The 25671-nt window shown below is 38.3% G+C and overlaps 1 pseudogene; it reads left to right on the forward strand.

Annotated features, from left to right (window-relative positions):
- Positions 1 to 23597: 23597 nt before the first annotated feature.
- On the forward strand, positions 23598 to 23717 carry LOC115897154 (annotated as a pseudogene).
- Positions 23718 to 25671: the final 1954 nt, after the last annotated feature.

Here is a 25671-nt window from a genome sequence, read left to right on the forward strand (position 1 = left end):
GTTAGGTAGGATTCCCTCTTTTTCTATTATTTGGAATTGTTTCAGAAGGAATGGTACCATCTTCTCTTTGAACCTCTGGTAGAATTTGGTTATGAATCTATCTGGTCCTGGGCTTTTATTGGTTAGTAGGCTATTAATTACTGCATCAATTTCAGAGCTGTCATTGGTCCGTTCAGGGATTCAACATCTTCCTGGTTTATTCTTTTTTTATTTTTGTATTATTCTTTAAGTTCTAGGGTACATGTGCACAACTTGCAGGTTTGTTACATATGTATATATGTGCCATGTTGGTGTGCTGCACCCATTAACTCGTCATTTACATCAGGTATATCTCCTAATGCTATCCCTCCCTACTCCCTCAACCCCATGACTGGCCCTGGTGTGGATGTTTCCCTTCCTGTGTCCAAGTGTTCTCGTTGTTCAGTTCCCACTGAACAATGGGAGAGAGTGAGTGAGAACATGAGGTGTTTGGTTTTCTGTTCTTGTGATAGTTTGCTGAGAATGATGGTTTCCAGCTGCATCCATGTCCCTACAAAGGACACGAACTCATCCTTTTTTATGGCCGTATAGTATTCCATAGTGTATATGTGCCACATTTTCTTAATCCAGTCTGTCATTGATAGACATTTGGGTTGGTTCCACGTCTTTGCTATTGTGAATAGTGCCGCAATAAACATACGTGTGCATATGTCTTTATAGCAGCATGATTTATAATCCTTTGAGTGTATACCCAGTAATGGATGGCTGAGTCAAATTGTATTTCTAGTTCTAGATCCTTGAGGAATCACCAAACTGTTTTCCACAATGTGTGAACTAGTTTATAGTTCCACCAACAGTGTAAAAGTGTTCCTATTTCTCCACATCCTCTCCAGCACCTGCTGTTTCCTAACTTTTTAATGATCACCATTCTAATTGGTATGAGATGGTATCTCATTGTGGTTTTGATTTGCATATCTCTGATGGCCAGTGATGATGAGCATTTTTTATGTGTCTGTTGGTTGCATAAATGTCTTCTTTTGAGAAGTGTCTGTTCATATTCTTTACCCACTTTTTGATGGGATTGTTTGTTTTTTTCTTGTAAATTTGTTTGTATTCTTTGTAGGTTCTGGGTATTAGTCCTTTGTCAGATGAGTAGATTACAAAAATTTTCTCCCATTCTGTAGGTTGTCTGTTCACTCTGATGGTAGTTTCTTTTGCTGTGCAGAAGCTCTTTAGTTTAATTAGATCCCATTTGTCAATTTTGGCTTTTGTTGCCCTTGCTTTTGGTGTTTTAGACATGAAGTCCTTCCCCATGCCTATGTCCTGAATGGTATTGCCTAAGTTTTCTTCTAGGTTTTTTATGATTTTAGGTCTAACATTTAAGTCTCTAGTCCATCTTGAATTAATTTTTGTGTAAGGTATAAGGAAGGGATCCAGTTTCAGCTTTCTACATATGGCTAGCCAGTTTTCCCAGCACCATTTATTAAATAGGGAATCCTTTTCCCATTTCTTGTTTTTGTCAGGTTTGTCAAAGATCAGATGGTTGTAGATGTGTGGTATTATTTCTGAGGGCTCTGTTCTCTTCCATTGTTCTATATCTCTGTTTTGGTACCAGTACCATGCTGTTTTGGTTAAAAGAACAAAGCTGGAGTCATCACGCTACCTGACTTCAAACTATACTACAGGACTACAGTAACCTGGTTTATTCTTGAAAGGGTGTATGTGTCCAGGAATTTATCCATTTCTTCTAGATTTTCTAGTTTATTTGCATAGAGATGTTTATAGTATTCTCTGATGGTAGTTTACATTTCTGTGGAATCAGTGGTGATATCCCCTTTATTTGTTTATTTATTTATTTATTTATTTATTTATTTATTTATTGAGATGGAGTCTTGCTGTGTTGCCAGGCTGGAGTGCAGTGGTGCAATATTGGCTCACTGCAACCTCTGCCTCCTGGGTTCAAGCGATTCTTCTTCCTCAGCCTCCCGAGTAGCTGGGACGACAGGCATGTGCCACCACACCTGGCTAATTTTTGTATTTTTAGTAGAGATAGGGTTTCACCATGTTGACCTGATGGTCTCAATCTCTTGACCTTGTGATCTGCCTGCCTCGGCCTCCCAAAGTTCTGGGATTACAGGTGTGAGCCACCATGCCTGGCCCCCTTTATCTTGTTTTTATTGTGTCTCTTTGATTCTTCTCTCTTTTCTTCTTTATTAGTCTGGCTCGTGGTCTATGATCTTTTTTCTTTTCTTTTCTTTTTTTTTTAAAAAAAAAACAGCTCCTGGATTCATTGATTTTTTTGAAGGGTTTTTTGTGTCTCTATCTCCTTCAGTTCTACTCTGATCTTAAGTTATTTCTTGTCTTCTGCTAGCTTTTGAATTTGTTTGCTCTTGCTTCCCTAGTTCTTTTAATTGTGATGTTAGGGTGTTGATTTTAGATCTTTCCTGCTTTCTCCTGTGGGTATTTAGTGCTATAAATTTCCCTCTAAACACTGCTTTAGCTGTGTGCCACAGATTCTGTATGTTGTGTCTTTGTTCTCATTGGTTTCAAAGAACTTACTTATTTCTGCCTTAATTTCATTGTGTATCCAGTAGTCATTCAGGAGCAGGTTGTTCAGTTTCCATGTAGTTGTGAGGTTTTTAGTGAGTTTCTTAGTCCTGAGTTCTAATTTGATTGCACTGTGGTCTGAAAGACTGTTATGATTTCCATTCTTTTGCATTTTCTGAGGAGCGTTTTACTTTCAGTTATATAATCACTTTTAGAACAAGTGCAATGTGGTGCTGAGAAGAATGTATATTCTGTTGATTTGGGTGAAGAACTCTGTATATGTGTGTTAAGTCTGCTGGGCCAGAGCTGAGTTCAAGTGCTGAATATCTTTGTTAATTTTCTGTCTCATTGATCTGTCTAACATTGACAGTGGGGTGTTAAAGTCTCCCACTATTATTGTGTGGGAGTCTAAGTCTCTTTGTAGATGTCTAAGAACTTGCTTTATGGATCTGGGTGCTTCTGTATTGGGTGCATATATATTTAGGATAGATAGCTCTTCTTGTTGCATTGATCCCTTTACCATTATGTATGTAATGCCCTTCTTTGTCTTTTTTGATCTTTGTTGGTTTAAAGTCTGTTTTATTAGAGACTAAGATTGTAACCCTTGCTTTTCTTTGCTTTCCATTTGCTTGGTAAATATTCCTCTATTCCTTTATTTTGAGCTTATGTGTGTCTTTGTACATAAGGTGGGTCTCTTGAATACAGCACACCAATGGGTCTTGACTCTTTATCCAATTTGCCAGTCTGTGTCTTTTAATTGGGGCATTTAGCCCATTTACATTTAAGGTTAATATTGTCATGTGTGTGTTTGATCCTGTCATTATGATGCTAGCTCATTATTTTGCCTGTTAGCTCATTATTTGCCAGTTTCTTCATAGTGTCGATGGTCTTTACATTTTGGTATGGTTTTGCAGTGGCTGAGAATGGTGTTTCCTTTCCATGTTTAGTGCTTCCATCAGGACCTCTTGTAAGGTAGGCCTGGTCGTGACAAAATCTCTCAGCATTTGCCTGTGTGTAAAGGATTTTATTTCTCTCTTTGCTTATGAAGCTTAGTTTCGCTGGATATGAAATTCTGGGTTGAAAATTCTTTTCTTTAAGAATGTTGAATATTGGTCCCCACTCTCTTCTGGCCTGTAGGGTTTCTGCCAAGAGATCTTTTGTTAATCTGACAGGCTTCCCTTGTGGGTAACCCGACCTTTCTCTCTGGCTTCCCTTAACATATTTTCCTTCATTTCAGCCTTGGTGAATTTGATGATTATGTGTCTTGGGGTTGCTCTTCTCAAGGAGTATTCTTGTGGTGTTCTCTGTATTTCCTGAATTTGAATGTTGGCCTGTCTTACTAGGTTGGGGAAATTCTCCTGGATAATATTCTGAAGAGTGTTTTCCAACTTGATTCCATTCTTCCCATCACTTTCAGATACACAAATCAATGTAGGTTTGGTCTTTCCACATAGTCCCATATTTCTTAGAGGCTTTGTTCATTCCTTTTCATTGTTTTTTCTCTCATCTTGTCTTCTTGCTTTATTTCATAAAATTTATCTTCAATCTCTGACATCCTTTCTTCCACTTGATCTATTTGGCTATTGATACTTGTGTATGCTTCATGAAGTTCTTATGCTGTGTTTTGCAGCTCCATCAGCTCATTTATGTTCTTCTCTAAACTGGTTATTCTAGTTAGCATTTCCTCTAACCTTTTATCAAGGTTCTTAGCTTCCTTGCATTGGGTTAGAACATGCTCCTTTACCTCAGAAGAGTTTGTTATTACCCACCTTCTGAAGCCTACTTCTGTCAATTTGTCAAACTCATTCTCTTCTCATGCTTCTTCCTCATCTTCATGGATTTATCTATCTTTGTTCTCTGATGTTGTTGACATTTGGATGGGGTTTTTGTGTACATCCTTTCTGTTGATGTTGATGCTATTCCTTTCTGTTTTGTTAGTTTTCCTTCTAACAATCAGGCCTTTCTGATGCAGGTCTGCTGGAGTTTGCTGGAGGTCCACTCTAGACCCTGTTTGCCTGGGTGTCACTAGCAGAAGCTGCAGAACAGCAAAGATTGCTGCCCGTTCCTTCCTCTGGAAGCTTCATCCCAGAGGGGCACCTGCTAGATGCCAGCCAGAGCTCTCCTGCATGAGGTGTCTGTCATCCCCTGCTGGGAGGTGTCTCCCAGTCAGGAGGCACAAGGGTCAGGACCCACTTGAGGAGGCAGTCTGTCCCTTAGCAGAGCTTGAGTGTTGTGCTGGATTTGCTGCTCTCTTCAGAGCTGGCAGGCAGGAACATTTAAGTCTGCTGAAGCTGCACCATGGCCACCCCTTCCCCTATATGTTCTGTCCCAGGGAGATGGGAGTTTGATCTGTAAGCTCCTGACTGTGGCTGTTGCCTTCCTTTCAGAGATGCCCTGCCCAGAGAGGAGGAATTTAGATAGGCAGTCTGGCTACAGTGGCTTTGTGGAGCTGCAGTGGGCTCCACCCAGTTCAAACTTCCTGGGATCTTTGTTTACAAAAGGGGAAAACTGCCTACTCAAGCCTCAGTAATGGTGGATGCTTCTCCCACCTCCAAGCTCAAGCATCCCAGGCTGAATTCAGACTGCTATGCTGGCAGTGAGAATTTCAAGCCAGTGGGCTTCATGGGGGTGGGATTTGCTGTGCTAGATCACTTGACTCCCTGGCTTCAGTCCACTTTCCAGGGTAGTGAAGGTTTCTGTCTCACTGACGTTCCAGGCACCACTGTGGTATGAAGAAAAAAAAAAAAAAGAAACTCCTGCAGCTAGCTCAGTGTCTGCCTAAATGACTGCCTAGTTTTGTGCTTGAAACCCAGAGTCCTGGTGGCATAGGCACCCAAGAGACTCTCCTGGTCTGTAGGTTGCTAAGACCATGGGAAAAGCGTAGTATCTGGGCCAGAGTGTACCATTTCTCATGGCACAGTCACTCAAGGCTTCCCCTCGCTAGGGGATGGAGTTCCCTGACCCCTTGCACTTCCTGGGTAAGGTGACACCCCACCCTGCTTCAGCTTGCCCTCCATGGGCTGCACCCACTCTCTAACCAGTCCCAGTGAGATGAGCTGGGTACCTCAGTTGGAAATGCAGAAATCACCCGCCTTCTACATTGATCTCACTGGGAGCTACAGACTGGAGTTATTCCTATTTGGCCATCTTGCCAGCCCTGTTCAATATTCTTAATATTTTAAGAGTTACTTAATGTGTATAGAAAAGATAAAAACTAATAAGAAACTGAGCAAAAGATAGGAGTAAAAAATGATTGCTTAATATATTAAAGGATGGCCAAACTCATTGATAAGAGAAATGCAAATTTCAACCATAAGATGCCATTTTTCCCCAAGTGGTGGCAAGGATGTGCAGGGGTGGTTCTCATATATTTCTGATGGTAATATAAACTGGTAAAATTTATATGGAAAATAATTTAGCAATATCTATCAGAATTAAAGGTGAACATAACATTTACTCATCAATTCCACTTTTCAGAATATGTATATAAGATATTCTCATTCACCACATAAAGATATATGGAGTTAGTCACTTTTGCAGTGTTTTTTTTTTTTTTTGGAATGGTCAACATTGGACACAATCTAAAGATCCTTCAATAGGGAAATATGATGAAATATTACATAGCTTTTAAAAGGACATTTGTCATGGAACTGACATGGAATTGCCTCTGAAGTGTACTAATTTTTAAAAGGAAAATACAAAGTAGGGCATAGAATATGCTATCAGTTGTGTGGGAAAAAAACCCAGATACTTGTGTATGTGCTTAGAGCATTCCTGAAGAGATAAGCAGAAAGAGATAAGACTGGTAGACTTCAGGCGGGAAAAATGGCAACTAAGAATGAAATAGAAGAGACCCATTTGTTACTGGAGTTTTTGAATTGTGAACCATATGAGTAAATTACTTATTTAAAAAACTAGTATCAGTCAGTTCTGACATAAAAGGAGCCTATGAGTCATCATTCCCATGCTTATAACAAGAAAAAAGCTGAACAAATAAAAATTCAGTTACTTTCCCTGGAGTCCTGAGAAAATTGAGATCAGAGAACAAATTGCTACCCCAAAATCTAGAAAGAAGGGTAAATGAAGAAAATCACAGCCACAGTCAGCTTATCTGGAGCACAAGCTGATGGAGCCACAATTGGTAGGAACACTTAAATGGTAACTTTGATGAATTGCTGGAGGCTGAGTGTGAACTGGCATGAGAGTGAAAAAGTCCAGGGTGCTGTAGTCTCAGGAATCTCACCAGGATCTTGTGAGAAAGAGCCAAGAAAAATTTCACTTTTGTGTTGTTTCCACAAATCTCAATAAGTTGTATTTACATTTTCATTTAGTTTAAAATATTTTTAATTTCTCAGACTTCTTCCACCTATGGTTATTAGAAGTGTGTTGTGCTATTTCTAAACATTTTGAAAATTTTCATCTATCTTTCTGTTAATTACTAGTTAAATTACATTGTAATCTGATAACATAAACTATGTACTCTTCTTTATTAAGGTGCAATTTATGGGCCATCTTGGTGGATATTCCATGGGGGGTTGAGAAGAATGTGTATTCTGCTGTTGCTGGATGACGTAGTCTATAAATGTCAATTTGATCAACTTGGTTTATAGCACTATTCAGGTCAACTCTATCTTTACCCATTTCTGCCTCATCAATTACTTAATGAGGAGTCTCCAACTATAATAGTGGATTTGTCTATTTATCTTTGCAATTTTGTCATTTTTCCCTCATATTTTAAAACTCTATTGGTAGATGAGTACATGATAAGGATTGTTATGACTTCTTGGGGAACTGGCTCTGATAACTGATCTCTGATTATTTTCCTTGTTCTGAAGTCTTCTTTTTCTAAAACTAATGTAGCCTTCTTACCCCTGTATGTCTCTATCTTCAAGTGGCATTTTCCTCTTCTTATAAGAAGGAACCTTACATGTATATTACTAAGTAAAAGAATCCAGTCTTAAAAATGCTATATGCTGTGTAATTCCAATTATATTACATTATAGAAAAGGAGAAATTGTAAAGCCAGTAACAAGATCAATAGTTGCTGGGGTTAGAGGATAGGGGAAGGGTTGAATAGGTGAAAAACAAGGAATTTTTAGGATAGTGAAACTATTCTGTGTAATACTGTAATTATGGACACATGACATCATACATTTGTTGAAACCCATAAACTTCACTAAAAAAGGAATAAACTTTAACGTATGGAAATTTTCAAAAAAACATTTAGGATGTCAGGGGATCCTGGGAAAAAAATGCAGACAATGACAAGAGAATCTATCTGTATTACAAGTGTGTGGAAACTCACTGAAAGGGGTGGGTTGAAAGGCATAATCTAAGTAACTTTGAAATGAGTAGAATCTCTAAGACTTAAGGCAAAGGAACTTACTTCCATATCTATACATATTTCTATATGTAACTAGCTGTTATCTATAGTAAGCTGTTTGTGAGCCCATACTGATAGAAATAAATGATTGAATAAATTAATAAATCAGGAAAAAAGGACAGAACTCTACAAATAAACTCTCCCTCTCAAACCTTCTACATTTTCTATGCCATGTCTACCTCTTATTATCTTTTTAAAAAATTTTTAATTTTATATGCAAAGAACTAGTATGGTTTCTTTCACGGAGTGGAGAATTCCAAGTAATTTATGCAGATATTCTACGCCCAAGGAGGGGATGCATAAGGCTTTACTCTTTAAGTGAGGGCTCAACACTCTTCAAGTGTGGGGCTCAATATTTCTCCAAAGTAAAATTACTCCCTTTCCCCTCTTTGGAAGGAAGTGAGAGTACTATATGGAAGAGGAGCAATTTTAGAGTGGAGAAATATTGCAAACACTACACCTTAGCCAAGTAATCAACTAACATCAACAGGGATTATTCATGTTGATAGTATATGCCCTTGATATGATGTAATGATAATACTACTTTATGTCTGTGATCTTCCCCCCATACCCTAGTTTTATTAGGAAAAAATATTAGAAAAATTTCAATAGAGATGTATCCTATATGACATCTGGAGAGTATTCCTCAAAACTGTAAAGGTCATCAAAAACAAGAAGTCTGAGAAAATATCACAACCAAGAATAAGCTATGGACATGGCTACTAAACATAATGTCGTATCTTGGATGGGATCCTCCTGGAATAGAAAGAGGACATTAGGTAAATATTAAGTAAATCTGTATAGAGTATGAAGTTTAGTTGACAATAACATACCAACATGGATTCACTAATTGTTAACAAATGTGCCATACTAATGTAAGATGTTAATGATTGGGGAAACTTGGTGCTGGTATATGGGAACTCTATTATTTTCTCAATTCTTCTGTAAATCTAAAAATTTTAAAAATAAATTCTATTAAAAATAGACAAACAGGCCGGGCGTGGTGGCTCAAGCCTGTAATCCCAGCACTTTGGGAGGCCGAGACGGGTGGATCACGAGGTCAGGAGATCGCGACCATCCTGGCTAACCCGGTGAAACCCCGTCTCTACTGAAAAATAGAAAAAACTTGCTGGGCGAGGTGGCGGGCGCCTGTAGTCCCAGCTACTTGGGAGGCTGAGGCAGGAGAATGGCGTAAACCCGGGAGGCGGAGCTTGCAGTGAGCTGAGATCCGGCCACTGCACTCCAGCCTCGGTGACAGAGCGAGACCCCGTCTCAAAAAAAAAAAAAAAAAAAAAGACAAATTAAAAATTCTAGGTGGGAAAATATTTTAAAATATATTATTTGAAATGTATGCCATCAAACTTTGACTACTCCTTTTGTTATCACACTAAATTACTCTCCCGTTTTAATGTGATTGCAATATCTGACTCAGTGACTTCCATTATCAGTAACTTCTACATCCATGTGGCTAATCCCTGCAATGTGCTGATTTCTCTCAGCCTTCTGACTTGCAAAGATATTTTTCCTTCGCTCCATCCCAACCATCTACTCCAGAGCCACACCTTTGACTTTACCACCACCAATGACAGCGCAATTTCAAAAAGGTCCATTTCAAATACCCCTTTATGTGTACCCTACAGCTTGTCTTTCGATCTCACCTGCTTTAGAACTCCTACTCAAGCAATCCTTTGCTCTCATCTGGATCTCCAACCCACTAAATCTACCATTCTTTCAATAGGCATTACTACTTTATGCCCCTCTTACCCAGCTTAGATTCTCTCTCTCTCATGACAAAACCCTTAATTCCTTCACAGGCTCTCCTTCCATCAGCCTAATGTGCCAAAAGGCTCAACACAAGTAATCCTATCTGCCTATTTCTTGCTTGATTCAATGGCTGAACAATGCTAGAAAAAAACACACCACTCTTTTCGCTTGTTTTAAATCCATGACCTCTATTGCAAATGAGCCTTCAATTCTACCTATTAATTCTATCACATTTGACCAGAATTTTTAAATTTTCTGCTCTCCAAATAAACTCTCCCTCCCAAACCTCCTATGTTCCCTATGCCATGTCTACCTCTGATTTTTATTTCATTTTATTTTATGTACAAAGAGCTAGCATAGTTTCTTTCATGAGGTGGATGCCTTGGATAATCCATTCAAGGAAGATCACTTAGTCCAACTTAATGAAATCTATATCCTTTGCATACTGATGGAAACACTGGCAGCACACATTGAGGCCATGTTTCTGGATCGCAACCATGCAAGTTTGAGTAGAGGTGACAAGAGTGAGAACTCTGACCAAATCTTCACAGACGGCTCCAGTAGAGCTGCTGGTGACCTATCTTGCTTTCAGGTACCTCTGATTATCTTATGCTGTACTCTTTGCTACTCCCATCCAGGTCTAGCCACATCACCATCCTTCTCTCCTTGAACACACTAAACCTATTTCAGTCTTAAGTCTTTATATGAGCCATTCTCTCTGTCTGGAAAGTTCTTGCCCTTATGTTCGCATCACTGATTCCTTAACATTCAGGTCTCAGCTTTGATGGCACCTCCTTAGAGAGGCCTTTAAGGAGGCTGAGGTGGGCAGATCACGAGGTCAGGAGTTTAAGACCAACCTGACCAACATGGTGAAACCCTGTCTCTACTAAAAATACAAAAATTACCTGGGTGTGGTGGCACGTGCCTGTAGTCCCAGCGACTCAGGAGGCTGAGGAAGGAGAATCACTTGAACCTGGGAGGCGGAGGTTGCGAGAGCCGAGATCGCGCCACTGCACTCCAGCCTGGGCGACAGAATGAGACTGTCAAAAAAAAAAAAAGAAAAAAAAAAATAGCCATTCAGTCACTTTCTGTCACCTCACAACATCACACCATTTTAATTCTCTGCATAAGACTAATTACTATAATTACTATCTGATAGTTCTTTTATCCATTATTAGTTGATTTCCTTGTTATTTAACTCCTGCCTCTAAGATGTAAGCTCCATGAGAGCTGAGACTGTATGAACCTAGAACAGAACTGAAATGTATTAGGCACCCAATAAATATTTTCTATTTTCTATTTTCTTTTTTTTTTTTTTTTTTTTTTTTTTTTTTTGAGAAGGAGTCTCGCTCTGTCACCCAGGCTGGAGTGCAGTGGCCAGATCTCAGCTCACTGCAAACTCCGCCTCCCGGGTTTATGCCATTCTCCTGCCTTAGCCTCCCGAGTAGCTGGGACTACAGGCGCCCGCCACCTCGCCTGGCTAGCTTTTTGTATTTTTTAGTAGAGACGGGGTTTCACCGTGTTAGTCAGGATGGTCTCGATCTCCTGACCTCGTGATCCACCCGCCTCGGCCTCCCAAAGTGCTGGGATTGCAGGCTTGAGCCACCGTGCCCGGCCAATATTTTCTATTTTCTAATGCAGTCATCATGTGTATTTGAAATAATACAAAAAAGTAACATAGTTATAGGTCAGATTCCTTGAGAAGCAGACTATGAGATAGAAATTAGCATTTTATTAGAGTACGCTTTTAGAATTAATGTCAGTGAGGGAAGAGAGGGAAGCAGGACTGGACAAAGGGAAAAGTTGGCTGGAATATAACCACAACACAGGTCTTGTTCAGTCCTGCAGAGAACTCTGGACCTTGGGTAACCCTTCAGAGATAACTCAAATTGGGGTAGAAGGGTCAGGTTTTTGTATTACTTTCCCATCTTGGATCAACCAGTTACTAGATGCAGGGCCCAGGAAGTTGATGTAATCTGAACCAAATGGCTGGCAGTTTCCGGGAAGTGCTGATGGGACAGGGCTGAGGGCCACCAGCTGGCAGCACTCTTGAAAGCTCAGGGATGGGTTCATCACTCCTGAGTGAAAACTTGAACCATGTAGTTCCATTTCTTCCCATAAGTCCTGACAGCAGCTCCTTTAAGATTCTGGAGGGCTCTTTTCCTGGAGGAAACTTACAAGATTAGTGGGCCAGCTGTAGCCCATTCTGCTGCAGCTGTTCCCAGGGCCACAAATGATACACATCACTTCCTTCTTCTCATATCCATTCTAGATTCTCCTTATCATTAGTAGTACATCTTGAACTCGTTGGTTTTCCTGGAAAGATGAACCAGACTTTCAAACTTCAGATGTCTGAGTCCCTGGTCCCCATACTCAGGCTGAGGTTGCTACATTTGTCCATTTATTGTCAAAATTAGGCAAAAGAGTACCCAAGGACACCCATGTGGATTACTGGGGGTGCCAAATACATTCTTCCCTGCCACCACTGTGCAGCAGTCCTATCTCCTCCTGCTAAATTATCAGGCTAAATTATGCCTGCCAGAATGGTGACTCCTCTTCTTGTCTGCTGGTCCTTGGCATGAGGAACCCGAAATGCCTGGATAGCAGCCACAGCTTAAAGTTCAATGGGATTTTTGCCGAGTCCTCTGTTGGATGCTTTCCCTCTTTGTAAACCAGGATCTTAAATCCACAGAGCCTAGAGTTGTGGGGACAGGAAGCACAAATTCCCAAAGATAATTGCTGGGAATGATTGTAAGCAGGGTCATTCTGCTTCCATCTCTTGGTTTCTAGACCCCTGTATTCTACTTATTGAAGTCACAGCATTTTATTACTGCTGTTGCTTGTGTGCTGCATGGAATCGCAGCATGTAAACTATGTCATGTGAAGAATGGTGGTCTAGCCTTACAAGGTACCATCCTTGAGCTGGTGCCTCAGCTGTGATATCAATAGGCTGTCCCATCATTCTTTCAAACTGGGTGGTGTGATATGTCACAAGACCAGTGAATCCTATTGTCATGTGTCCACAGCCTCATATCCTTTACTCTGATACAGTATTAAAGGGGCTCCAGTGTTGATGGATCAAACACTCTGTAAGCCCTCAGATAGTGGTGCTGGCTTAGTTTTGGCTGCTATAACAAATTATCGTAGACTGGGTGGCTTGAACAACCAACATTCATTTCTTATAATGTAGGGACTGGGAAGTCCAAGATCAAGGTGCCAGCTGATCCTGGGTCTAGTGAGGGGCCACTTCCTGGTTTACAGAGGGCCTGTCTTGTCATCCTCATAAGGTGGAGAGCAGAGATAGAAGGTAAGATCTTATGTCTCTTCTTACGAGAGCACTAAATTCATTCATGAGAACTCCACTCTAATGACCTAATTACCTCCCCAAAGCCCTACCTCCTAAAACCATAATATTTTGGGTTAGGATTTCAACATACAAATATTGAGGGGGCACAAACATTCAGTCTCTACATTGGCTAAGGTCTTTAAGGTATAAAAGGAATATCTACCTGGAATGGATATCTGTTCCAGTGAAAATGAATTACTGCCTCTTCTAGCAAGGAAAAGTCCAAAGTAATCAACTTGTCACAAAGTGAATGGGTGGTGTTCTTGACGGATGGTGCCACATTCAGGAGCTCAGTGTTGGTATTTGTGGTTGAATATTAGGTTGCAGCGGTAGTTAGATTAGCCTTGATAAGTGGAGACTGTGCTGTTGAGACCATGCCTGGCTTCTGTCCCTGCCACCGTGACTATTCTAATCATGAGCTCATTACCTGAGCACTGGGATGCCTGATGGCAGAGGCTGACTGATGTCAACAGAAAAAGTCATTGTGTTTACTTAATTGTTTAGTGTCAACTTCTAGGCGGATGCTCTCTGGTGGACATTAACATGCAATACAAAGATCTTTACACATTATGCCCCTCACAAATGTCCACACCAATACTACCACAGACTTTGTCCTAGTTCCCTTTTAGACCCTTGACCAACTAGCCATGCTATGTACCACTGCCTGTACATATTCTAACCACACAAAAGGGAAAGCCTTGCCCATTGAGAGGGCTTATTCTCTTTACTTCCTATCAGAGCTACCCTTGAGTGAGACGTTTTTGGCTTAGCTCATATATCGTGGCAACCCTTCTCTTAATCAACCCATTTGCCCCCCACCATCAGGCAGCCATAATGGGTGCCCCCATACATAACCCACGAGGCCATAGATGTGAACTGAACAACAGGTACTGGTAGATGGCACAGGTCTCTGGATCATCTGCTCATGCTGCTTTCTTGTGCTTCCCAGTCTTGTTTTTACCCAGTTCCAGATATACCACTCCCATTTTATGATGGACTACTATGGGGCCCATTTAACCCTATGACTTAGTGAGACTGACATAACACAGCTCATGGTGGAAAGTCATGCTGCTTATCTCTACTAGGGAGCTGTTTTGTGAATGGCATATAATCCTCTGCCCTGGATGGCATAGTCCTGCCCTGGAACCTAGATATCTACACGACAATTCTTTTGTCAGGGCTTTTAAATAGCATGTTAATAACATCTACATGGCCATTCTTCTATTGAGACTTCTATTGGAAAAGACACTTCAAGCAGTGTCATTTCTCACCACAGAGTCTGCCATTGCCACAGGCTGTGCATGTACCAAGTGTCAGGACTGCTTATACAACAGGATTGACTTTCGCCAGAAGCCTTTCCTGCAGTAGACCCTACTCAAAGTGAAGCTGGAAACTTTTCATGACAATTCAGTGTATGGACCAGAGCAGTATTCCTAGGTAAGAAATATTGTTTTCAAAAGCCAAAGGTGAAAAATATGGTATTGTGCATCCCTCTTTGTGGAGGGAGATGGGAGAGGAAATATTTCCTTTCTTTTGAAAAGGATGTTCAACTTTTACTAGGCCACTGGACCTCTATAAATTTCACTGATGATGTTTCATATTCCTGACATTTTTGGGGATATCTCCCATACTCAGGAGTGCATATGTCTTACTAAGGAGTCCAAAGAACTTGCCACTTCTTGTGTATTTGGTCCAATTAGCCATGATATCATTGATATAGTCAATGGTCCAGGTGTCTTTGGACTACATTATGACAGAGGGAAGGAGAATTAATAAAGTTCTTGGGCAAGCTTGTAAGCATCTACTCTTTTGCGTGCCTAGTGAATGTGAACTGTTTCTGATCCTCATTTTTTATATGGATAGAAAAGAATACTTTTAAAGCACATCCATGACTGCATTTCATATTCTGAGGTCACATTAATTTTCTCTAGCAAAGACACTACATCTCACACAAGTGCAATTGGAGCTGCTAACTGTGAATTTGTCATAGTCATCCTCCAGGATCTGTTTGCCTCTCTTTTATTTTTTATTTTTTCAGTGATTATAATGTCTATTTTTTTCCATAATAAACTCTTATTTTAGATTCAGGGAATACATGTGCAGGTTTGTTACATGAATATATTGTGTGATGCTAAGGTTTGGAGTACAGACCCCATCACCCAAGTAGTGAGCATAGTACCTAAATGGTAGTTTTTCAACCTACACTCCCTTCCCTTCACTAGTAGTTCACAGTGCTAGTAGTCTGCTGCTCCCATATTTATGTCCATGTGTACTCAAAGTTTAGCTCCCACTTATAAGCGAGAACATATAGTATTTAATTTTCTGTTCCTGCGTTAATTCACTTAGGATAATGGCCTCCAGCTGCATCCATGTTGCTGCAAAGGACATTTCATTCTTTTATATGACTGCATAGTATTCCATAGTGTATATGTATCACATTTCTTATCCAGTCCACTACTGATGAGCCTGTAGGTTGATTTCATGTCTTTACTATTGTGAATAGTTCTGTGATTAACATACAAGTGCATGTCTTTTTGCTACAACAATTTATTTTCCTTTGAGAATTTATCCCAGTGATGGGATTGCTGGATTAAATGGTAGCTCTGTTTCAAGTTATTTGAGAAATCTCTAAACTGACTACCATGGTGGCTGAACTAATTTACATTCCCACCGACAGCGTTGTAAGCATTCCCTTTTCTCCGCAGCCTCATTAACATCTGTTATTTTTGACTTGTTAATGATTGCCATTCTCACTGATGTGAGATGGTATCTCGTTGTGGTTTTGATTTGCATTTCTCTGATGATTAGTGATGTTGAGCACGTTTTCATATGTTTGTTGGCTGATTATACGTCTTCTTTTTAGAAGTGTCTGTTCATGTCATTTGCTTATATTATAATGAGGTTATTTGGTTTTTGCTTGCTGATTTGTTTAAGTTCCTTATAGATTCTGGATATTAGAACTTTATTGAATGAATTGTTTGTAATATTTTCTCCCATTCTGTAAATTGTCTGTTTATTCTCTTCATAGTTTCTTTTGCTGTGCAGAAGCTCTTCAGTTTAATTAATTATGTCACATAGGTCCATAACACATTTTTTTTTTTTTTTTTTTTTTTTTTTTTGGTGTTGCAATTGCTTTTGGGGACTTAGCTAAAAATTCTTTGCCAAGGCCAACAAAAACAAGCAATAGGGAAAGAAGTCCTTATTTAATAAATGGTGCTGGGATAACTGGCTAGACATATGCAGAAGAATAAAATTGGACTCCTACCTTTCACCATATACAAAAATTAACTCAAGATAAATTAAAGATTTCTCTTCATTCACTCCACTCCTGGTCCACCCACACATCCTTCCCAGCCTCTGAGGTCTATCATTCTACTCCCTGCTTTTATGATATCAACATTTTTAGCTTCCACATATGAGTGTGAACATGCTTTTCTGTGTCTGGCCTATTACACTTCTTACACTTATTACAGTTAACATAATGACCTCTTGTACACTCCATGTTACTACAAATGATGTGATTGTATTCTTTTTTATGGCTGAATAGTATTCCATTTTGTATACATACCACATTTTCTTTTTCATTTACAGGTTGTTCCATATCCTTGCTATTGTGAATATGCTGTAATAAACATGCAAGTGTGGGTATCTGTTTGATATACTGACTGTATTTCCCTTGGATAAATACCCAGTAGTAGGAATACTGTATCATATGTAGTTCTATTTTTAGTTTTTAGAGAAATCTTTGTTCTGTTATCCATAGGACTTGAACTAATGTACATTCCAATCAACAGTATATAAGAGTTCCCTTTTCTCCACATTTTTCCCAGAATCTGGTTTTTTTTTTTTTTTTGTCTTTTTAATAATATTCATTCTAACTGAGTGAAATGACATCTCTTTGTGGTTTTGATTTGCATTTTTTGCATGATAGGGGTGTTAATTACTGATGTTGTACCTGGTTTGTTATGCTTAACATAATGACTTCCAGTACCATCTATGTTGCTGCAAATGTCATGATTTAGTTCTTTTTCATATACTTGTTGACGATTTTTATGTCTTCTTTTGAAAAATGCCTATTCACGTTCTTTGTCTACTTTTCAATGGGATTATTATTTTTTTCTTACTTCTGAGTTGAGTTCCTTGTATACTGTGGATATTAGTCTCATATCACATGCATAGTTTTGCAAATATTTTCTCCTATTTAACAGGTTATCTCTTTACTCTGTTGATTGTATCTTTTGCTATACAGAAGGTTTTTGGTTTAATATTGTTCCATTTGTCTAGTTTTGTTTTTGTTGTGTGTGCTTTTAAGGTTTTAACCATACAATCTTTGCCCAGACCAATGTTCTAAGGTATTTTTCCTATGTTTTCTTCTAGTAGTTTTATAGTTTAGGGTCTTATATTTAAGTTTTTAATCCATCTTGAGTTGATTTTGTATGTGGTTAGAGATAGGGGTCCAGTTTCATTCTTCTACATATGGATATCCAGTTTTCCCAGTACTATTTATTGAAGAAGGTATCCTTTCACTAATGCATATTCTTGATACCTTTGTCAAAAATTAGGTGGCTTTTCTTCACAGAATTGGAAAAAACTGCTTTAAAGTTCATATGGAACCAAAAAAGAGCCCGCATTGCCAAGACAATCCTAAGTCAAAAGGACAAAGCTGGAGGCGTCACGCTACCTGACTTCAAACTATACTACAAGGCCACAGTAACCAAAACAGCATGGTACTGTTACCAAAACAGAGCTATAGACCAATGGAACAGAACAGAGTCCTCAGAAATAATACCACACATCTACAGCCATCTGATCTTTGACAAACCTGAGAGAAACAAGAAATGGGGAAAGGATTCCCTATTTAATAAATGGTGCTGGGAAAATTGGCTAGCCATAAGTAGAAAGCTGAAACTGGATCCTTTCCTTACCCCTTATACGAAGATTAATTCAAGATGGATTAGAGACTTAAATATTAGACCTAATACCATAAAAACCCTAGAAGAAAATCTAGGTAGTACCATTCAGGACATAGGCATGGGCAAGGACTTCATGTCTAAAACACCAAAAGCAACGGCAGCAAAAGCAAAAATTGACAAATGGGATCTAATTAAACTAAAGAGCTTCTGCACAGCAAAAGAAACTACCATCAGAGTGAACAGGCAACCTACAGAATGGGAGAAAATTTTTGCAACCTACTCATCTGACAAAGGGCTAATATCCAGAATCTACAAAGAACTCAAACAAATATACAAGAAAAAAACAAACAACCCCATCAAAAAGTGGGGAAAGGATATGAACAGACATTTCTCAAAAGAAGACATTCATACAGCCAACAGACACATGAAAAAATGCTCATCATCACTCGCCATCAGAGAAATGCAAATCAAAACCACAATGAGATACCATCTCACACCAGTTAGAATGGTAATCATTAAGAAGTCAGGAAACAACAGGTGTTGGAGAGGATGTGGAGAAATAGGAACACTTTTACACTGTTGGTGGGACTGTAAACTAGTTCAACCATTATGGAAAACAGTATGGCAATTCCTCAAGGATCTAGAACTAAATGTACCATATGACCCAGCCATCCCACTACTGGGTATATACCCAAAGGATTATAAATTATTCTACTACAAAGACACATGCACACATATGTTTATTGCGGCACTATTCACAATAGCAAAGACTTGGAATCAACCCAAATGTCCATCTGTGACAGACTGGATTAAGAAAATGTGGCACATATACACCATGGAACACTATGCAGCCATAAAAAAGGATGAGTTTGCGTCCTTTGTAGGGACATGGATGCAGCTGGAAACCATCATTCTTAGCAAACTATCACAAGAAGAGAAAACCAAACACCACATGTTCTCACTCATAGGTGGGAACTGAACAATGAGATCACTTGGACTCGGGAAGGGGAACATCACACACTGGGGCCTATCATGGGGAGGGGGGAGGAGGGAGGGATTGCAGTGGGGAGTTATACATGATATAAATGATGAATTGATGGGTGCTGATGAGTTGATGGGTGCAGCACACCAACATGGCATAAGTATACATATGTAACAAACCTGCACGTTATGCACATGTACCCTAGAACTTAAAGCATAATAAAATAAATAAATAAATAAATAAAAAAGAAAAAAAAATTAGGTGGCTTTAAATATGTAGATTTATTTCTTGGTTCTCTATTCTGTGTCACTGGTCTATATGTATGTTTTTATACCAATAACACGCTGTTTTGGTTACTATAGCCTTGTAATATATTTTGAAGTCAAGTAGTGTAATGCCTCTATCTTTTATTCTTTTTTCAGAATTGCTCTGGCTTTTTTTGTTCCATATGAATTTTGGGATTGCTTTTTCCATTTCTGTGAAAAATGACACTGGTATTTTCATAGGGATTGCATTGAATCTGTAGATTGCTTTGTGTATAGTATGTTCATTTAAACAATATAAATTCTTCTGATCATAAGCATGGGATATCCATTTGTTTAGGCATTCTTTAATTTCTTTCATCAGTGTTTTATAGTTTTCTTTACAGGGAAATTTCACCTCCTTAGTTAAATTTATTGTTAGGTTTTTTTTTTTTTTTTTTTTTTTTTTTTTTTTTTTTTTGTAGCTATTGTAAACAAGATTGCCTCCTTGATTTCTTTTTCAAATAGTTCATTATTAGTGTATAGGAACACTTCTATTTTGGTATGTTGATATTGTATCCTGAAATTTTACTGAATTAATTTATCAGGTTTAAGAATTTTTTTGGTGGAATTTGTAGGTTTTCTAGGTATATGATCATATTATCAGCAAAGATGGACAATTTGACTTTCTGTTTTCCAATTAGGATACATTTTCTTTTTTCTTTTCTTTTTTTTTTTTTTGAGACGGAGTCTTGCTCTGTCACCCAGGTTGGAGTGCAGTGGCCGGATCTCAGCTCACTGCAAGCTCCGCCTCCCGGGTTTACGCCATTCTCCTGCCTCAGCCTCCCGAGTAGCTGGGACTACAGGCGCCCACCACCTCGCCCGGCTAGTTTTTTGTATTTTTTTAGTAGAGACGGGGTTTCACCGGGTTAGCCAGGATGGTCTCGATCTCCTGACCTCGTGATCCGCCCGTCTCGGCCTCCCAAAGTGCTGGGATTACAGGCTTGAGCCACCGCGCCCGGCCCATTTTATTTTTTTCTTTTGCCCAATTGCGCCGGCTAGAAGTTGTAGTTCTTTGTTGAAAAGGAGTGATGAAAGTGGGCATCCTTGTCTTGTTCCAGTTCTTAGAGAAAAGGCTTTCAACTTTTCCCCAGTGAGTAGGGTGTCAGCTCTTGGTTTTTCATCTATGATTTTTCTTATGTTGAGGTACATTGCTTCTACGCTTCGTTTGATGAGAGTTTTTATCATAATGTCATTTTTTATCAAATGCTTTTTCTGTGTGTGTTGGATGATCATATGGGTTTTTTCTTTTATTCTATTGATATGGTATGTTACATTTATTGATTTACGTATGTTGATTTTCCTTGCATGTCTGGAATAATCATGGCGTATTATCTTTTTGATGTGCCATTGGATTTTGTTTGTTAGTATTCTGTTGAGAAATTTTGCGTCTATGTTAATTAGAGATATTGGCCTGTAGTTTTCTTTTTTTATTGTGTCCTTATCTGGTTTTGGTATCAAGGTAATGCTGGCCTGGTGGAATGAGAATTTCCTCCTCTGTGATTATCTGGGGATACTTTAAGGAGAATTTGTGTTTATTCTTTTTTGAAAGTTTAGTCGAATTTGGCAGTGAAGCCATCTGGTCCTGGACTTTGCTTTGTTGGAAGATTTTTATTGCTGACTCAACCTCATTACTCATTATTGATCTGTTCAGACTTCCTATTTCTTCCTAATTCAATCTTGGTACATCTTATGTGCCAAGGAATTTATTTATTTCCTCTAGGTTTTCCAGTTTGTTATTCTATAATTGTTTATAACGTTCTCTGATGATCTTTTGTATTTCCGTGACGTCAGTTGTAATGTCTCCTTTTTCATTTCCAATTTTGTTTACTTGAGTCTTCTCCCCTTTTACTTGGTTAGTCTAGCAAGTGATTTATTGATTTTATTTAACTTTTCAACACACCAAATTTTCATCTCGTTTATCCATTGTATTTTTCTATTAGTTTCCATTTTGTTTAGTTCTACTCAGACCTGCATTTTTTATTTTTCTTTACTAATTTCAACTTGGTTTGTTTTTGCTTTTCTAGTTCCTTTTAAATGCAATGTTAGATTATTTATTTGAAACCTTTCTACTTTTTGTAGCTATTGTAAACGAGATTGCCTCCTTGATTTCTTTTTCAAATAGTTCATTATTAGTGTATAGGAACTAATAATGTGGGTTTCATTGCTATAAACTTTCCTCTTATCACAGCTTTTGCTGAATCTTACAGTTTTTGGTATGTAGTGTTTTCATTTTCATTTTTTTTAACTATGCCTTAAGGTTTAGGGTACATGTGCAGAACGTGCAGGTTTGTTACATAGGCATACACATGCCATAGTGGTTTGCTGCACCCATCAACTCATCACCTACATTAGGTATTTCCCCTAATGCTATCCTTCCCCTAACCCCCGACCCCACAACAGGCCCTGGTGTGTGATGTTCCCCTCCCTGTGTCCATGTGTTCTCATGGTTCATTTCCCACTTATGAGTGAGAACATGTGGTGTTTGGTTTTCTGTTCTTATGTTAGTTTGGTGAGAATGATGGTTTCCAGCTTCATCCATGTCCCTGCAAAGGACATGAACTCATCCTTTTATGGCTGTATAATATTCCATGGTGTATACGTGCCACATTTTCTTTATCCAGTCTATCATTGGTGGACATTTGGGTTAGTTCCAAGTCTTTGCTATTGTGAATAGTGCTGCAATAAACTTATGTGTGCAAATATCTTTACAGCAGAATGATTTATAATCCTTTAGGTATATACCCAGTAATGGGATTGCTAGGTCAAATGGTATTTCTAGTTCTAGATCCTTGAGGAATCACCACACTGTCATCCACAATGGTTGAACTAATTTATACTCCCACCAACAGTGTAAAAGCATTTCTGTTTCTCCACATCCTCTCCAGCATCTGTTGTTTCCTGACTTTTTAATGATCGCCATTCTAACTGGTGTGTGATGGTTATCTCATTGTGGTTTTGACTTGCATTTCTCTAATGACAGTGATGATGAGCATTTTTCATATGTTTGTTGTCTGCATAAATGTCTTCTTTTGAGAAGTGTCTGTTCATATCCTTTGCCCACTTTTTGATGGGGTTGGTTGTTTTTTTCTGGTAAATTTGTTTACATTCCTTGCAGATTCTGGATATTAGTCTTTTGTCAGATGGATAGCTTGCAAAAATTTTCTCCCATTCTGCAGGTTGCCTCTTCACTCTGATGAGAGTTTCTTTTGCTGTACGGAAGCTCTTTAGTTTAATTAGATCCTATTTGTCAATTTTGGCTTTTGTTGCCACTGCTTTTTATATTTTAGTCATGAAGTCTCTGCCCATGCCTATGTCCTGAATGGTATTGCCTAAGTTTTGTTCTAGTGTTTTGTGGTTTTAGGTCTTACATTTAAGTCTGTAATTCATCTTGAGTTAATTTTTGTATAAGGTGTAAGGAAGGGGTCCAGTTTCAGTTTTCTGCGTGTGGCTAGTCAGTTTTCCCAACACAACTTATTAAATAGGGAATCCTTTCCCCATTTCTTGTTTGTGTCAGTTTTGTCAAAAATCAGATGGTTGTAGATGTGCGGTGTTATTTCTGAGGCCTCTGTTCTGTTCCATTGGTCTATATCTCTGTTTTGATACCACTACTATGCTGTTTTGGTTACTGTAGCCTTGTAGTATAGTTTGAAGTCAGGTGGCGTGATGCCTCCAGCTTTGTTCTTTTTGCTTAGAATTGTCTTGGCTATATGGGCTCTTTTCTGGTTCCATATGAAGATTGAAGTAGTTTTTTCCAATTCTGGGAAGAAAGTAAATGGTAGCTTGATGAGGATTTCATTGAATCCATAAATTACTTTGGGCAGTATGGCCATTTTCATGATATTGATTCTTCCTATCCATGAGCATGGAATGTTTTTCCATTTGTTTGTGTCCTCTATTATTTCCTTGAGCAGTGGTTTGTAGTTTGCCCTGCAGAGGTTCTTCACATCTCTTGTAAGTTGTATGCCTAGGTATTTTATTCTCTTTGTAGCAGTTGTGAATGGGAGTTTACTCATGATTTGGCTTTCTGTTTGTCTATGCTTAGTGTATAGGAATGCTTGTGATTTTTGCACATTGATTTTGTATCCTGAGACTTTGCTGAGGTTGCTTATCAGCTTAAGGAGATTTGGGGCTGAGATGATGGGGTTTTCTAAATATGCAATCATGTTATCTGCAAACAGAGACAATTTGATGTATTCTTTTCCTATTCGAATACCCTTTATTTCTCTCTCTTGCCTGATTGCCCTAGCCAGAATTTCCAACACTATGTTGAATAGAAGTGATGAGAGAGGGCATCCTTTTCTTGTGCCAGTTTTCAAAGTAATGCTTCCAGCTTTTGCCCATTCAGTATGATATTGGCTGTGGGTTTGTCATAAATAGCTCTTATTGACCATACCACCCTGAGTACACCTGATCTCTTCTGACCTTGGAAGCTAAGCAGGGTTGGGCCTGGTTAGAACTTGGATGAAAGATCGCCTGGGAATACCAAGTGCTGTATTTCATTTGTTTTAAGAACTTTTTTACTTGCTTCCTAATTATTTAATTTACCTAATGGTCATTCTGGAGCATATTGTATAGTTTTCATGTATTTGTATAGTTTCCAAAGTTCTTTTTAATATTGATTTCTAGTTTCATTCCATTGTGGTTTGAGAAGATACTTGATATAATGATTTTTAAAAACTTATTGAGACTTGTTTCATGGCCTAACAAATGGTCTACCCTGAAGAATGTACCATTTGCTGGTAAAAAGAATGTGTATTCTGCAGTTGTTAGATGAAATGTTCTGTAAATGTTATAGGTCCATCTGTTGTATTGGAGTCTATCTCTCCCTTTAAATCTGATAATATTTGTTTTATACATCTGGGTGCTCTGATGTTGATTGTATAAACACACAAAGACACCAAATTCTATCTATCTGTCTGTCTATCTATCTATCTATCATCTCACCCTACATACATATGTATATATATGTGTATACCCAATTCTTTATTCTATATCTGTAGATATTATTATTATATTCTCTGTTTTATCTTTATAAGTACAGCTATTCCTGTTTGCTTTTGTTTCTGTTTACATGGAACTTTTTTTCCCATCTCTTTTCTTGCCATCTATGTGGGTCTTTACTGGTGAGGTAAAGTTTCTTGTAGGCAGCATATAGTTGGGTTGTGCTTTTTTAAAAATCCATTCAGCCAGTCTATACCTTTCAAGTGGAAAGTTCAATCTACTTACATTCAAGGTTATTGAAATGTAAGGACTTATTCCTATTCTTTTGTTACTTGTTTTCTGGGTGTGTGTGTGTTCCCTTTGTTCTTTCTTTCTCTCTTATTTTTCTCATTTCAGTTTGATGGTTTTCTGTAGTGGTAATATTTGAGTTCTTTCTCTTTCTTATTTGATTGTTTACTCTACCAGTAGGTTTCATACTTTCATGTGTTTTTATGATGGTATCATTGTTTCATATACCCTTTGTTTCTTTCTCTCTTATTGTTTATCATTGTGGTTTCGTGGTTTTCTGTAGTGGTAACATTTGGATTTTTTTCTTTACTTATTTGTGTGTTTGCTCTACCACTGGGTCTTATACTTTCATATTTTTATGATGATATTGAAATTCTGCTTCCAGGTGTACGACTCCCTTCTGCATTTCTTATAGGGCACATCTAGTGGTGATAAATTCCCCCAGTTTTTGATTATCTTGGAAATAATTTATTTCTCCTTCATTTATGAAGGATAATTTTGGTTATAGTATCCTAGATTAACAGTCTTTTTGTCTCTTGGCAGTTTGAATATATTGTTCTATTCTCTTCTGGCCTATAAGGTTTCTGTTAAGAGATCTGCTATTAGTCAGAAGGGGATTCCCTTATAATTGATTAGATGCTTTTCTCTTGCTGTTTTTACAAAATCTCTCTTTGTTTTGACTTTTGATAGTTTAACCATAATGTGTCATGGAGAAGACATTTTTGGGTTGTATGTATTTGGGGATCTCTGAGTTCCCTGTATCTGTATGTCTAACTCTCTTGCCTGACCTGGGAAGTTTTTGGCTATTATTTTATGGTTTTCTCTTTGCCTTCTGTAACATAAAATATTTAAACATTTCACCATTTTGTGGTATTACATATGTCATGTAAGCTTTGTTAATTTTTTTTGTTGTTCTTTTTCTTTATTTTTGTCTAACTGGGTTATTTCCAGAGATCTGTCTTCAAGTTCTGAGAGTCTTTCTTCGCTTGACCTAGTCTACTGTTGTAGCTCTTTTATGTATTTTTTATTTCATTCAATGAATTATTCAGTTACAGAATTTCTATTTGATTTTTTTTATATCTACCTCTTTGGTAAATTTCTCATTTATACCCTGATATGTTTTTCTGATTCTTTATTTTACTTATCTGTGTTCTCTTTTATCTCATTGAGCTTCCTTAATATCATTATTTTGAATTATTTTTCTGGCATTTCAAAACTTTTTT

Source organism: Rhinopithecus roxellana, chromosome 4, assembly GCF_007565055.1.
Source record: "Rhinopithecus roxellana isolate Shanxi Qingling chromosome 4, ASM756505v1, whole genome shotgun sequence".
Taxonomy (NCBI): domain Eukaryota; kingdom Metazoa; phylum Chordata; class Mammalia; order Primates; family Cercopithecidae; genus Rhinopithecus; species Rhinopithecus roxellana.